The sequence below is a fragment of the Papio anubis genome, chromosome 14, assembly GCF_008728515.1.
Source record: "Papio anubis isolate 15944 chromosome 14, Panubis1.0, whole genome shotgun sequence".
Taxonomy (NCBI): Eukaryota; Metazoa; Chordata; class Mammalia; order Primates; family Cercopithecidae; genus Papio; species Papio anubis.
This window is the reverse complement of record NC_044989.1, coordinates 102,280,163-102,295,779: the sequence shown is the minus strand read 5'-3', so window position 1 is coordinate 102,295,779 and position 15,617 is coordinate 102,280,163. Positions and strand designations below refer to the sequence as shown.

Sequence of the window (15,617 nt, the reverse complement as noted above, 5' to 3'; positions counted from 1 at the left end):
ATGGGAGACTATTAAACACATCAACATATGTGAAATGGAAGTACTAAAAGCGGGGGGGAAAGGAGGGGAAAAAATTTTCACAAAAATATTTCCAAAAATTTCCAAAATTTAATGGAAAGCATTAACCTACACAGCTAAGCAGCTCAATGAACTCCAAGTAAGATAAAGTCAAGGATCTCCATCAACACTGTTAATCATAGTCACAATGTTAAAATACAAAGACAAAGAAGAAAATCTTGAAATTAGCAAGAAAAAAAATGAATCATCACGTACAAAGAAAACCCAAGATTGTCAACTGATTTATTGTCAGAAACAATGAAGGCAGGAGGCAATGGGATGGCATAGTCAAAGAGCTGAAAGAAAAATCATGTCTAAGGGAACTACAAAACACTGCTGAAAGAAATCATCAATGACACAAACAAATGGAAACACATCCCATGCTCATGGATGGGCAGAATCAATATTGTGAAGGTGACCACACTGTCAAAAGCAATCTACAGACTGAATACAATTCCCATCAAAATACCATCATCATTCATCACAGAACTAGAAAAAACAACTCTAAAATTCATATGGAAACAAAAAAGAGAGCCTGCCATAGCCAAAGCAAGACTAAGCAAAAAGAACAAATCTGGAGGTAGCACATTATCTGACTTCAAACTATACTACAAAGCTATAGTTACCAAAACAGCATGATACTGGTATAAAAATAGGCATGTAGACTGATGGAACAGAATAGAGAACCCAGAAATAAAGCCAAATATGTACAGCCAACTGATATTTGACAAAGCAAACAAAAACATAAAGCGAGGAAAAGACACCCCATTCAACAAATGGTACTGGGATAATTTGCAAGCCACATGTAGAAGAATAAAACTGGATCCTTAATTCTCATTTTATACAAAAATAAGCTCAAGATGGATCAAAGAATTAAACCTGAGACCTGAAACCATAAAAATTCTAGATGATAACATTGGAAAACCTATTCTAGACATTGGCTTAGGCAAAGAGTTCATGACCAAGAATCCAAAAGCAAATGCAACAAAAACAAAAATAAATAGATGGGGTCTAATTAAATTAAAAAGCTTCTGCACGGCAAAATAAATAATCAGCAGAATAAACAGACAACCCACAGAGTGGGGAAAATATTCACAAACTATGCATCCAACGAAAGACTAATATCCAGAATCTACAAGAAACTCAAACAAATCAGCAAGAAAAAAAAAATTATCCCATCAAAAAGTGGGCAATAGACAATTCTCAAAGGAAGATATATATATGGCCAACAACCATATGAAAAAATGCCCAACATCACCAATTACCAGGGAAATGCGAATTAAAACATTTTTAATTAGATAGAATGAGATACCACCTTGCTCCTGCAAAAATGGCCATAATTTAAAAATCAAAAAATAATAGATATTGACATGGATGTGGTGAAAAGGGAACACTTTTACACTGCTGGTGGGAATGTAAACTACAACCACCATGGAAAACAGTATGGAGAGTCCTTCAAGAACTAAAAGTGGAACTACCATTCAACCCAGCAATCCCCCTATTGGGCATCTATCTAAAGGAAAATAAGTCATTATTATAGGAAAAAGTCATTTACACACACATGTTTATAGCAGCACTAATTTGCAATTGTAAAAATATGAAACCAGCCTAAACGCCCATCAATAAATGAGTGGATAATGAAAGGTGGTGTATATACATACCATGGAATACTACTCAGCCATAAAAACAAACAAAATAATGGCATTCACAGCAACCTGAATGGAGCTGGAGATCATTATTCTAAGAGAAGTACCTCAGAAATGAAAAACTAAATATTGTATGCTTTCACTTGTAAGTGGGAGCTAAGGTATGAGGACGCAAAGGCATAAGAATGATATAATGAACTTTGCAGACTTGAGGGGAAGAATGGGAGTGGAGTGAGGGATAAAAGATTACACATTGGGTATAGCGTATACTGCTCAGATGACAGGTGCACCAATATCTTAGAAATCACCACTAAAGAACTTATCCATGTAACTAAAATAACAATAATAATGATGATGATGATGATGATGTCAGCAAGGAATCCTATGTCTAGAAAAACTATTTTTCAAACATAGATAAAAATAGGCAGAACACAGAGGATTTTTAGGGCAGTGAAACTATTCTGGATGCTATTACGATTGTGAATACATGTCATTATACATTTATCGAAACCCATAGAATGTACAACACCAAGAGTGAACTGTAATGCAAACTATGGACTTTGGGTGATAATGATGTGTTAATGTAGGTTCACCAGTTGTAACAAATGTACCACTCTGGTTGTAACAAATGTACCACTCAAAACCCCATCTCTACTAAAATTGCAGAATGTCAATAGTGAGGGAAGTTGTGCATTTGGGGACACAGGAGTATATGAGAACTATCTCTAATGTCCATTCAATTTTGCTGTGAACCTAAAACTGCCTAGAAAATAACGTTTATTAATTTTTTAAATGGAGGTAAAATAAAGACATTCTAAAATAAACAAAAACTGAGAGAATTTCTTTTGATCAGACCCATCTTACAAGATACATTGATATGATTTGGATTTGTGTCCCTGCCCAAATTTAATGAGAAATTGCAATCCCAAATGTTGGAGGTGGGGCCTGGTGGGAGGTAATTGGATCAGGGGGGTGGTTTCTCATGAATGGTTTAGCACCATCCCCTCGGTGCTCTTCCAGGGAGAGTGCGTGAGTTCTTATGAGACCTGGTTGTTTAAAAGTGTGTAGCACCTTCCCACCTTCTCTTGCTCCTGCTCCTGCTACGTAAGACGTATCTGTTCCCCCTTCCCCTTTTGCCATCACTGTAAGTTTCCTGAGGCCTTCCCAGAAGTTGAGCAGATACCTGCCCAGCATCACACTTCCTATACAACTTGTGGAACATAAGCCAATTAAATCTCTTTATCAATTACCCAGTCTCAGTATTTCTTTATAGCAATGCAAGGACAGACTAATACATACATTACAGTACATTCTTCAGGCTGAAAGCAAGGGAAACAGACTGAAATTCAAACTCAGACTGAAAAACAGAGTACTGTTAAAGGTAACTATGTAGGTAGTTACAAAATAGAGTATGTTAGAATAGTTCTTCTCCTTTATTCTTTTAACTTATTTAAAAACAATTACCCTCAAATAATATTCTATAATGGTATCAACAAGCCTATAGCATATAGAAACATAATATATTTAACAATAATAGCACAAAGGAGGTTAATGGGAACAAAGCTGTATTATTGTAAGGAATGACATTAGATGCTAACTGGAATCCACAGGAAGAAATTAAGAGAATAAGAAATGGTAAATAAGAAGTTAGAGGCCGGGCGCGGTGGCTCAAGCCTGTAATCCCAGCACTTTGGGAGGCCGAGACGGGCGGATCACGAGGTCAGGAGATCGAGACCATCCTGGCTAACACGGTGAAACCCCGTCTCTACTAAAAATACAAAAAAACTAGCCGGGCGAGGTGGCGGCGCCTGTAGTCCCAGCTACTCGGGAGGCTGAGGCAGGAGAATGGCGGGAACCCGGGAGGCGGAGCTTGCAGTGAGCTGAGATCCGGCCACCGCACTCCAGCCTGGGCGACAGAGCCAGACTCAGTCTCAAAAAAAAAAAAAAAAAAAAAAAAAAGAAGTTAGATATAATGAGCTCCATATACACATTCTCATTCTCCTTTCTATTCCTTTCTATTTAGTTTTTTAAAAGGCATTAAATTACACAGGGAAATCATTGTAAAAATGTATGGCTGAGGCCGGGCGCGGTGGCTCAAGCCTGTAATCCCAGCACTTTGGGAGGCCCGGCCGGAGGATCAAGTCCAGGAGATCGAGACCATCCTGGCCGAACACGGGTGAAACCCGTCTACTAAAAATACAACTTAGCGAGGCGTGGTGGCTGAGCCTGTAGTCCCAGCTACTAGGAGGCTGAGGCAGAAAGTGGCTGAACCTGGGAGGCCGGGCTTACAGTGAGCTGAGATCAGCCACTGTACTGCACTCCAGCCTGGTGACAGGAGTGAAACTCCATCAAAAAAAGAAAGAGCAGGTAGCGGTGAAACCAAGCCTGTAATCAGCACTTTGGGAGGCAGTGGTGGATCCGCAGGTCGAGGGAGATCCGAGACCATCACAGCTAACCGGTGAAACCCGTCTCTACTAAAAATACAAAAAAACTAGCCGAGTGGTGGTGAGCCTGTAGTCCCAGCTACTCGGAGGCTGTGAGGCAGGAAAGGCCCTGAACCCTGGGGCCGGAGCTTGCAGTGAGCCGAGATGGCATCCCTGCCTTCAACCTGGTGACACAAGCTGTGAGACTCAGTCTCAAAAATGTATGGCTGAGTCCTTGTCACATAGATTCAATATGTCTAAAAATAATAGTACAAAAGGGAAAAAGAAGAAATAGAAATATACAGAAGCAAATTTTCTAAATGTCACTGAAATAAAATTGCCAGAAATCTGAGGTATGTCTGTTAAGATATGTATTGTAAACACTTACCTAGAGACACTTACCTAGAGTGATCACAAAGAAGACAACTAAAATCACTAAAGGAATTAAAATGGTTACTATAAAATATTCTCTTGGCTGGGCATGGTGGCTCACACCTGTAATCTCAACACTTCGGGAGGTCAAGGCAGGGGGATCGTTTGAGGTCAGGAGTTCGGGAGGGACCAGCCTGCCCAACATGGCAAAACCCCATCTCTACTAAAATTACAAAAATTACCTGGGCACGGTGGTGCATGCCTGTAACCCAACTACTTGGGAGGCTGAGGCAGGAGAATCATTTGAATCCAGGAGGCAAAGGTTGCAGTAAGCCAAGATCTTGCCGGTGCATTCCACCCCACCCTGGGCAACAGAGCAAGACTATGTCTCAAAAAAAAATTATATATGTACACAAACACATATCCTCTTAATTCAAAAGAAAGCAATAGAGGGAGACCAGAAAAACTGAAAAGACATTAGACATATAGAAACGAAAAGCAAAATGGTAGAGGTAAATCTAACCATATTAATAATGATATTCAATTCAGATAGATTAAACAATTTCATCCAACACAGAGGTTGTCAAATAGTGTTTTTAAAAATTCAACTATATGCTAGCTATAGGAGACACACACTAGACTCAAAGATACACATAGCTTAAAAGTAAGAGGTTAGAAAAGGGTATATCATGCAAACAGCCACTACAAGAGAGCTGGGATGATTACACTAATTATCAGACAAAACAGACTTTAAGAAAAAAATTATTACTAGGGAAAAAGTGGCTGTTTTATAATGAAAAGTGTTAATCCATCAGGAAGGTATAGCAAATGTAAAGATACGTGCATCTAACACCACAGTTCCAAAATACAGGAAGCAAAAATGGACAAAATTGAAGGGATAAATAGACATTTTAACAGCAATAGAAATTTTAATATTCCACTTTCAATAATGAATAAAGCAACTAAGCAGAATATCAACAAGGATAGAGAAGACTTGAATAACACTATAAACAAAATAGACATAAAAGAGATCCATAGACTTTCCGCCCTCTAACAGTAAAATCACATTCTTCATAAGCACACATGGAACAGTCTCCAGGGTAGATCATATGTTAGTTCAAAAAACAAGTCTCAGTAACTTTAAAGGAATTTCTATTATACAAGGTATGTTTTCTGACCATAATGGAATTAAACTAAAAAATCATAATAGAAGGAAATTTTAGAAATTCACAAATATGTGAAAACTAAATAGCATACTCCTAAGTAACTGATGATTCAAAGAAGAAATCTGAATAGACATAATGAATAAAGAGATTGGATTAATAAATTTAAAATTTGACCAGGTGCAGTGGCTCATGCCTGTAATCCCAGCACTTTGGGAGGCCGAGGCAGGTGGATCACGAGGTCAGGAGTTTGAGACCATCCTGGCCAACATGGTGAAACTCTATCTCTACTAAAAATACAAAAAACATTAGCTGGGTGTGGTGGCACGTGAATGTAATCTCAGTTACTCAGTAGGCTGAGGCAGGAAAATCACTTGAACCAGGGAGTCAGAGGTTGCAGTGAGCCGAGTTCACGCCACTGCACTCCAGCCTGGTGATTGAGCGAGACTCAGTCTCAAAATAAAATAAATTTAAAACTTCCCCCCCCCCAAAAAAAGCACAAGTCCAGATGGCTTCACTGGGGAATTCTATCAAACATCTACATAAGAATAAAAGTCATTCACAGACTCTTCCAAAAAATATAAGAAGGGAGAACACCTCCTAATTCATTCTATGACACCACTATTACCCCAAAACTCAAACCAAAGATATCACAAGAAAAGAAAACTACAGACTAATATCCTTTATGATTACAGATTTTTAAAATTTCCATAAGATGCTAGAAAACCAAATCCAGTTCTATCTAAATAAGATTATATACCATGATCAACGAATTTTATCCCTGGACTGCAAGGTTGGTTTACCATCACAAAATCAATCAATATCAGCTATCCTATTAATAAAGGACAAAAGTCACATGATCAACTTCATCAATGCAGGAAAATAACATTTAACAAAATCCAATACCCTCCTATGATTAAAAACTATCAGCAATATAAGCAATTGAAAGAAATGTCCTCAAAAAAAGAAATCTACAAAAAACTCACAGCTATGCAACGGGGAAATAACGAATTACTTCTCTTTAAAGTGAAGAACAACAAAATAATATCTATCCTCAACATTTCTATTCAACATCAAGGTGGAAATCTAGCCAGGGCAAGTGAGCAAGAAAAAGAAATAAAAAACATCCATTTTTCTTGTTCCAGAACAAGACAGCATAGAATCACACTTTCTCCCCTCCAAATACTACTAGATGCCCTGGAAATTATAACAGGCAAGGCTAAAAGGACTCTGAATGCTGGAAAGAACGAGGTAGACTGGCTAGGAACCACATGACTTGAGAAGTGACACCATGGAGATGTCCCTAGGTTTTATTTTTATTTATCATTTACTTCTGGACTGGACACTGGAGAAACCTACCCAGAACTGTACATAGGCATAAACATAAATTCTGAGAAAAGCCTTAACTCTGCCCAAAGGATCAGGAAATAAAAAGTCTAACAAAGACCAAGTGGGAAGCCTCCATCCTCATTCTATAACCAGGGCACTGGTAAGCTGGCCAAGCCACCAACAGCAGTAGCAAAGTCCTGGGCCATACAGTCACATCTACACCACCAGAATACTGGTGGGGAGCTCAATCCTTTAAGAAGATATTGCAATCCTAAATGTATATACCTCAAAAAACAGAGCTTCAAAATATATAAAGCAAAAACTGAAAGCTCAAAGAAAACAGACGAATCCATGATTATAGTTGGGAAATTTAACACCCACTCAGAAATTGATAGAATTACTTGACAGAAAATCAGTAAGAATATAGGGAAACTGAGGACGACAGCAAGTGGGAGAAGCAGGGTCTAGTAGAGGGAGCACTATGTCTGTGGAAGTCTCCGGGGCAGCCTCTGTGGAGAAGCAGAAGGAAATGGAAGATACAGTGAATAGTCCAGAGAAAACTGAAGAAGCAAAATTAAAAGCAAGATATCCTCATCTGGGACAAATGCCTGCAGGTTCAGATTTCTTAAGGAAACGATTGCAGAAAGGGCAAAAGTATTTTGATTCTGGGGATTACAACATGGCTAAAGCAAAGATGAAGAACAAGCAACTTCCTACTGCAGCTCTGGAGAAGACAGAGGTCACTGGTGACCACATTCCCACTCCAAAGGACCTTGCTCAATGGAAACCATCCCTTGTTGCTAGCAAGCTGGCTGACTGAAAGAACTTAACTGCGTGAATCTGCTAATTCCCATTTCTCCTTAATATGTTACTTATCTACTTTTTGTTTCCTTTCATTCACTCAGTCATTTGAGACTGACAGCTTTGCAGGTAGCAGTAGTGTGTGCTGCTATTGTGGAATATACATGTGTAGAGTTTTTGATTAGTTTAACAGTGCACTGGAGAAGAGGACGTGTTAGAGCAACATAAGTAAGTAATCTACTTGAAAATAATTGCATATCTTACCTAACTCCTAGTGTAGTACTGGTTCTAACAAGTAACAAGCAAGTTTTAAATTTTTAATGTTTTGGCTTTCATTACTTCATCTTAATTATAGCTTTGTATGTTACTCTTATTTAATATAATCTCTATCATATTGATTTCTTCTATATTTTGGATTCTGTAAAACAGACGTTTAAGATCACAAGTTAGAAGAAAAGTCACATATTTAAAACACAACTAGATGGGGCTCCAAAAGATTTCTATCTCTGTGCTTGAACTTGAATGGCCATAAACCTGTTTCAGCTTTAACAGTAGAATTTTACTTGGGCAATATGTGCCCATTCTGGTGTAACTTATGTGACTCTAGTGCTTAACAGCTGCCGTTGAAGCTAATATTCTTATTCAGTTCTGTAAAGTTAAAATACCTTTTGTTGTTGAAGATGTGAATAAACTATGCATGTGCATTGACTGTTGAATTCACTTTTGTGTCACTTTTGTAAATACAATAGTTTTGCACCAAAAATTTTAAAAAAGAATATAGGGAAATTGAAAAACATCATCAATAGAATCTAATTGATGTTTATAGAACCTGCCATTCAACAGTAGCAGGGTGTGAAACACATATTTCTCAAATGTTCATGAAATATTCACCAAGACTGACCATATTTTGAGTCATAAAACAAACCTGAACAAATTTAAAAGACATGAAATCATACAGAATAAATTATCTGACTATAATGGAATCAAACTAGAAATAAATAATAGAAAAACATACACAAAAATTTTCAAACACTTGAAAATTAAACAACATACCTCTTAATAGTTCAAAGATCAAAGACAAAATTTCAAAGAAAATAAAAAAGTATATAGAGGCAAGGCATGTTAGCTCACTCCTGTAATTCCAGCATCCGTGGAGGTCGAAGCAGGAGGATTGATTAAGCCCAGGAGTTCAAGACCAGCCTAGGCAACAAAGTGAGACCTCGTCTCTATAAAAATCAAAAAATTAGCCGAAAGTGGTGGTATGGGCCTGTGGTCCCAGCTACATGTGAGGCTGAGGCGGAAGGATCACTTGAGCTCAGGAGGTTAAGGCTGCAGTGAGCCAAGGCCACACCACTGCACTCCAGCCTGGGTGGCACAGCAAGACCCTGTCTCAAAAAATAAACACAAAAATAAAAATTTTAAAAGTACATAGAACTGAGTGAAAATGAAAACACAATATATCAAAATTTCTGAGATGCATGTAAAGCAATGCTGAGAGAAAAATTTAGCACACTAAGTGCGTGGATTAGAAAAAGATCTCAAATTAATAATTTCAGTTTTTACTTCAAGAAACTAGGCAATGAAGAGAAAAATAAGCCCAAATCAAGCAGAAGGAAGGGAATACTAAAGATTAGGCCAGAAATCCATGGAATTGAAAACAGAAAAACGTAGAAAATTAGTGAAACAAAAAGCTGGCTCTCCTGAAAAAAAAAAAAAAATCATTGAGATTGATAAACTTCTAGCAATATTTTAAAAACTCTAGCCTGAGAATTGGAATTTTTTAAAAATTCCCTAAGGGATTCTAATGTGCATCCAAAGTTGAGACCTACTGGTAAGGTCTTCAGGCCTGTTGACTTGCTCCTTGGCCTGATGAGAGAAGAGATTTGCATACATAAAAAAACATTGTGTATATCCAACGGTTTCACCATTAAGAAAATACTGAGCCTGGTCGGGTGCGGTGGCTTATGCCCGTAATCCCAGCACTTTGGGAGGCCGAGGAGTGGGGATCACTTGAGGTCAGGAGTTCAAGACCATCCTGGCCAACATGGTGAAACCCCGTCCCTACTAAAAATACAAAAAATTAGCTGGACGTGGTGGGCCTGTAGTCCCAGCTACTCGGGAGGCTGAGGCAGAAGAATTGCTTGAACCCAGGAGGCGGAGGTTGCAGTGAGCTGAGATCACACCACTGCACTGCAGCCTGGCGATAGAGCGAGACTCCATCTCAAAAAAAAAAAAGAAAAAAAGAAAAAGAAAATACTGAGCCCTCCCCATAGACATGATATCAATTAAATTCCATATTGTATGGTAACACAGTTTATTTCTCTCTGGCCTGCATTTTTTTATTGTAAAATGGGGATGATAATACTCATCTTGAATGACTATTGCGAAGATTGAATAAGTGATATGTACAAAATGTCCAGCGCAGTGCCTAACAGGTAAATGTTTTTGGCTGCGTAGTAGTGGAAACCCCAACACAATGGACAATTGTTGTCTCACAGAAGAGCAGCCCTGAAGGTTAACCTCAAAGATGCAGGATCTTCCCAGCTTTGGGCTCCTCCATCCTCAGCAGGTCAAGACTTAACTCTTGGGTTTGCAAAACGTCATCAAAAGCAGCCAGGACAATATTGGCCTGAAGAACAAATCTTTCCTCCCTTGTGCTGCCTGCAACAAAATCCTGCCCCAAACTACCCAGCTGTCTGTCTCATTGGCTAGAATGGAATCCACCTTATTTTTATATCATTCCCTAGGAAGGGGGATTATGTCACCATAAATAGCTTAGAAGAGAGGGAGACTTTTAAAAAACTATGATAGTCTCAGAAATTGGGAGTGAATTGTTTGGGGGTTGGGACCTGGCCATGGGTGAATTTGAAAGCTCTGAGGAGATTTTAATGAGCATCCATGGCTGAGAACCACTGGCTTTCATGCCTGTTAATACCATCATGGCTCAGCTGGTGAAAGACTGCAGTGAACTGCCTGCACTAGCCGCCACAGTGGCTTCATGTTAGAGCCTCCCACCCTGGAAGAGTGGAGACTGACTTAGAGCTTTACTACTCAAAGTGAGGTTCATGGACCAGCAACATCAGCATCAACACAGAACTTGTTTGAAATGCAGAATCTCGGCCAGGCGTGGTGGCTCACACCTGTGATTCCAGCACTTTGGGAAGCTGAGGAGGTGAACCACTTGAGCCCAGGAGTTTGAAACCAGCCTGGGCAACATAGTGAGACCTCTTTACAAAAAATTTAAAAATTAGCCGAGTGTGGTGGCATGCACCTGGTCTCAGCCACTTGGGAGGCTGAGGTGGAAGGATCTCTTGGGCCTGGGAGATCAAGGCTACAGTGAACTATGATTGCACCAGTACACACCAGCCTGGGCGACAGGGTGAGAATCTGTCTCAAAGCAGCAACAACAGAAATCCAGATTCTTGATCCCCAACACAGATCTACTGAAATCAGAGTCTGAATTTTCACAAAATCTTCAAATGATTCTTATGGCCATTTAAAGATGAGAAGCACTGGTATAAAAGACACTTCTGCAGAATTTTGGTGTTGCATCTCACTTGTCCGAACCTTGCAATTACAACACAAATCATTTCTAAATCTTACCTCCCATAACTCCCTGGGTTCACCTAACCACGACTCCTAATGCCTCACTGCCTGGGGGCAGTCCGTCTGACCTCTCTTAGCCTGTGTGCCTCTATCTCACTTTGAGAGGTAGACATAACCAATCCTTCTAGGCATCTGACATGAAACTCCACCAGGGGGTGGATGTCATGCGGTTATTGTCTCAATAAGCATGTGACACTACCTACCATAGGTCAAAATACCTATGAGATGCTTTGAAGAGTCAGAACTGAAGAACACATTGTACTTGTCAGGGTTCTCTAGAGGGACAGAACTAATAGGATATATTTATACAAACATATACATATACATATATATAACAAGTATATTAAGGAATATTGACTCACACAATCACAAGATGAAGTCCCACATTAGAGGCCATCTGCAAGCTAAGGAGTGAGGAAGCCAGTCCAAGTCCAAAAACCTCAAAAGTAGGGAAGCCGACAATGCAGCCTTCAGTCTGTGGCCAAAGGCCTGAGAGCGCCTGCAAACCACCGGTGTTAAGTTCAAGAGGCTAAAACCTGAAGAACTGGGAGTCTGATGTTTGAGGCAGAAAGCTCCAGCATAGGAGAAAGATGAAGGCTGGATGACTCAGCAAGTCTAGTCCTTCCAACTTCTGCCTTCTTTATTCTGCCAGTGCTGGCAGCTATTAGATGGTACCCACCTAGATTCGGGGTGGGTCTGTCTCTCCTAGTCCACTGACTCAAATGTTAATGTTTAGGAGATGGGAAGTCCTGGGTATCAGACCATATTAGTCCATTTTCACACTGCTATAAAGATACTATCCAAGACTGGGTAATTTATAATGAAAGAGGTTTAATTGACTCACAGAAAGAGGTTTAATTGACTCACAGATCCACATGACTGTGGAGGCCTCAGGAAACTTACAATCAAGGCAGAAGAGGAAGCAAGGACCTTCTTCACATGGTGGCAAGAGACAAAGAGTGAGAAGCGAAGGGGGAAGAGCCCCTTAAAAACCATCAAATCTTGGCCGGGCGTGATGGCTTATGCCTGTAATCCCAGCACTTTGGGAGGCCAAGATGGGCGGATCATGAGGTCAGGAGATCGAGATCAACCTGGCTAACATGGTGAAACCCCGTCTCTACTAAAAATACAAAAAAATTAGCAGGCATGGTGGCAGGTGCCTGTAGTCCCAGCTACTCGGGAGGCTGAGGCAGGAGAATGGCATGAACCCAGGAGGCAGTGCTTGCAGTTAGACGAGATTGCACCACTGCACTCCAGCCTGGGCAACAGAGTGAGACTTGGTCTTAAAAAAAAAAAAAAAATCTCATGAGAACTCACTATCACAAGAACAGCATGGAGGAAACTGCCCCCATGATCCAATCACCTCCCACCAGGTCTCTCTGCAGACACATGCGGATTATGGGGATTACAATTCAAGATGATATTTGGGCGGGGACAAGCCAAACCATATCACAGACCTAACCTACTTTACTCCTTTCAGCATATGTTTCTCTAATGGCCACATCTGCATTAAATAAAATGAATAAAATGTTATGAATAAACATAATGGATATGTTCAAAGAACTTTTAGGCTAGCCTAGAAAACATTTACAAATACAACTAATTGAATAAACTCCATTCTCTCCATTTCAAATGTACACTGCTTGATGAATTTACGTACAGTCTTGTTTGACCAAAATCCGTAAGAGTTTGGTGCAAACTTAAGGCCCTGGCTCAACTATTACTCACTCTCTCAAATCTGTAATGGAAGTAGCTCAGATGCAGAAGACCCACACGCTTATTCAGGAGCATGAAGGTAAGTTGTAAATCTAAATGCATGAGAATGTCACACTGTGAAATGTTCTCCCATGCTAGGAGTGTGCTCTTGTCTTAGCAAACGGCAAACACAAGCATTCTGAGTCTCACTGATTTCTTGACCTTGCCCAGTCTCGCAAGAATGTGCTAATGAATTGTGAAGTGTTCAAAAATGAGTCAAATGAAGAGAAGCAACAAAGCTGCTGCATTTGCAAACTTGAGGGAAACTTTTGTGTCTGGGAGCCAGGTACTGTGGAGGTGGCAGGAAAAATGTAAAAGGGAAGTACTTCCTTTAGAGCACTTATAATTCCTCTTGTGCCCACAGGTGTAGCAATTTCAGACTTGTCATATGTATATATGCATATGTATATATGTGTGTGTATATTTAAATGTGCTTTAAATGTGCCATTGTACTTCTTAATAGCTTTTTAATTTGTCATCTTCAGGTAATTTTAGTTTTTTTTAACTGGAATGCTACCACTAAACTTATTAATCCTCCACTTTGTTCTCTTCTCTTCTCTTCTTTTCTTTTTTCTTTTCTTTTTTTTGAGATGGAGTCTTTCCCTGTTGCCCAGGCTGGAGTGCAGTGGCATGATCTCAGCTCACTGCAACCTCTGCCTCCTGGATTCAAGTGATTCTCCTGTCTCAGCCTCCCAAGTAGCTTGGATTACAGGTGTGCACCACCACACCTGGCTAATTTTTGTAGTTTTAGTAGAGACGGGGTTTCACCGTATTAGCCAGGCTGGTCTCAAACACCTGACCTCAGGTGATCCACCTGCCTCAACCTCCCAAAGTGCTAGGACTACAGGCATGAGCCACTGTGTCTGGCTGGTATTTTTTTCTTTAACACTCATTTATTTATTTCATTCATACTAATTCTACAGTAAATTTTATTTTGTTTTCTGGTTAAGTGCTATTTGAATAATGTGCTAAAAATTATGTTCCTCAAGTTACTTAATGAAGCCCAAACCACATTAATTCTTTTCTTGATACTTACATATGGTTACATTAACTCAGAACCCACTTCTAAAGGACATAAAATGATTAATATTATGATGTAACTTTTATTATAAAATATAGCAATAAAAAGTAGTAGTTATCCATATCTTAACTTTTCCACTTATCTTTAATGGATCCCATTGAATTTCTCCTACTTCAGATATTATTTGATGGGTCTCGAGTAACTGCAGAAGTTTTGTACATTTTTTCTTCTACTTTATTTTATTTATTTATTTATTTATTTATTTATTTATTTATTTTTGGAGACAGAGTCTCACTCTGTCGCCCAGACTGGAGTTCAGTGGTGCAATCACGGCTCACTGCAACCTCCGCCTCCTGGGTTCAAGTGATTCTCCTGCCTCAGTCTCCTGAGTAGCTGGGATTACAGGTGCCTGCCACCAATCCCAGCTCATTTTTGTATTTTTAGTAGAGACAGAGTTTCGCCTTGTTGGCCAGACTGGTCTTGAACTCCTGACCTTGGGTGATCCGCCCGTCTCAGCCTCCCAGAGTGCTGGGATTACAGGTGTGAGCCACCACGCCTGGCCTCTTCTACTTTATTTTTTAAAAGAGCTGATCAGATTCCTAATTCTAGTACTAAATATGTCTCCTTTAATCCTCTCTAAGTGTCCTCTTAGGGAGGCGGCTTTTTCCACATTCTGAAGTTCTGGCTGAGGATATTCTCTTATTTTATTTATTTTATTTTATTTTATTTTATTTTATTTTTTTAGACAAAGTTTCACTCTTGTCACCCAGGCTGGAGTGCAATGGCACGATCTCAGCTCACTGCAACCCCTGCCTCCCGGGTTCAAGAGAGTCTCCTGCCTCAGCCTCCTGAGTAGCTGGGATTACAGGTGGCTGCCACTATGCCCAGCTAAATTTTGTATTTTTAGTGGAGACGGGGTTTTACCATGTTGTCCAGGCTGGTTTTGAACTCCTGACTTTAGGTGATCCACCCACCTCAGCGTCCCAAAGTGCCTGGATTACAGGCGTGCGCCACCACTCCCGGCCAGAATATCTCTTCTTAAGTGAGATGTTTGTGTATATGTATGTATGTGGGGGGCGGGGGGGGCACTTTTTCTTAAAAACCTTTTTATTTTCGGCCGGGCGCGGTGGCTCACACCTGTAATCCCAGCACTTTGGGAGGCCGAGATGGGAGAATCATGAGGTCAGGAGATCGAGACCATCCTGGCTAACACGGTGAAACCCCCGTCTCTACTAAAAATACAAAAAATTAGCCAGGTGTGGTGGCGGGCGCCTGTAGTCCCAGCTACAGGGGAGGCTGAGGCAGGAGAATGGTGTGAACCCGGGAGGCGGAGCTTGCAGTGAGCCAAGATTGTGCCACTGCACTCCAGCCTGGGCGACAGAGCAAGACTCTGTCTCAAAAAAAAAAACAAAAAAAAACAAAAAAAAACTTTTTATTTTCGAGG

The 15,617-nt window shown here is 40.1% G+C and overlaps 1 pseudogene; it reads left to right on the top strand.

The window, feature by feature from the left end:
* Positions 1-7,434: 7,434 nt before the first annotated feature.
* On the top strand, positions 7,435-7,995 carry LOC116270329 (annotated as a pseudogene).
* Positions 7,996-15,617: the final 7,622 nt, after the last annotated feature.